The 1,176-nt window shown below is 63.4% G+C and overlaps 1 pseudogene; it reads right to left on the bottom strand.

Moving 5' to 3' along the window:
• Nucleotides 1-814, bottom strand: part of LOC133028312 (uncharacterized protein DDB_G0271670-like) — a 958-nt pseudogene extending 144 nt beyond the window's left edge.
• Between the last annotated feature and the right edge of the window lie 362 nt (nucleotides 815-1,176).

Below are 1,176 nucleotides of genomic sequence, written 5' to 3'. Positions count from 1 at the left end.
GGAGCAGGAGGAGGAGGAGGAGCAGGAGGAGGAGGAGGTGGAGGAGGTGGAGGAGGTGGAGAGGAGGAGGAGGAGGAGGAGGAGGTGGAGGAGGAGGAGGAGGAGGAGGAGGAGGAGGAGGAGGAGGAGGAGGAGGAGGAGGAGGAGGAGGAGGAGGAAGAGGAGGAGGAGGAGGAGGTGGAGGAGGAGGAGGAGGAGGTGGAGGAGGTGGAGGAGGTGGAGGAGGAGCAGGAGGAGGAGGAGGAGGAGGAGGAGGAAGAGGAGGAGGAGGTGGAGGAGGAGGAGGAGGAGGAGGAGGAGGAGGAGGAGGAGGAGGAGGAGGAGGAGGAGGAGGAAGAGGAGGAGGAGGTGGAGGAGGAGGAGGAGGAGGTGGAGGAGGTGGAGGAGGTGGAGGAGGAGGAGGAGGAGGAGGAGGAGGAGGAGGAGGAGGAGGAGGAGGAGGAGGAGGAGGAGGAGGAGGAGGAAGAGGAGGAGGAGGTGGAGGAGGAGGAAGAGGAGGAGGAGGTGGAGGAGGAGGAGCAGGAGGAGGAGGAGGAGGAGGAAGAGGAGGAGGAGGAGCAGGAGGAGGAGGAGGTGGAGGAGGAGGAGCAGGAGGAGGAGGAGGAGCAGGAGGAGGAGGAGGAGGAGGTGGAGGAGGTGGAGGAGGTGGAGGAGGAGGAGGAGGAGGAGGAGGAGGAGGAGGAGGAGAGGAGGAGGAGGAGGAGCAGGAGGAGGAGGAGGAGGAGCAGGAGGAGGTGGAGGAGGAGGAGGAGGAGGAGGAGCAGGAGGAGGAGGAGGAGCAGGAGGAGGTGGAGGAGGAGGAGGAGCAGGAGGAGGTGGAGAAGGAGGAGGAGGAGGTGGAGGAGGTGGAGGAGGTGGAGGAGGAGGAGCAGGAGGAGGAGCAGGAGGAGGTGGAGAAGGAGGAGCAGGAGGAGGAGGAGCAGGAGGAGGAGGAGGAGGAGGAGGAGCAGGAGGAGCAGGAGGAGGAGGAGGAGGGTGATGAAGGACGTTTGTTCTCCACTGGAAGCAGCTCAGTTGTCTTTGACAGGACAAACATGGTGGACGCGCTGAGATTTATTCTTCAGTTGCAGGTTTTAGCTTCGTCAAAGGTTCTGGGAGGTTCTGTCCAGTCTTTGTTCTCCAGAACCGAGGAACCGAGGAACCGAGGAACCGAGGAACCGAGGACGAGACGAGACG

This window comes from Limanda limanda, chromosome 21 (assembly GCF_963576545.1).
Source record: "Limanda limanda chromosome 21, fLimLim1.1, whole genome shotgun sequence".
Taxonomy (NCBI): domain Eukaryota; kingdom Metazoa; phylum Chordata; class Actinopteri; order Pleuronectiformes; family Pleuronectidae; genus Limanda; species Limanda limanda.
Note: the sequence above shows the minus strand (reverse complement) of the source record. Positions and strands in the feature narration are given on the sequence as shown.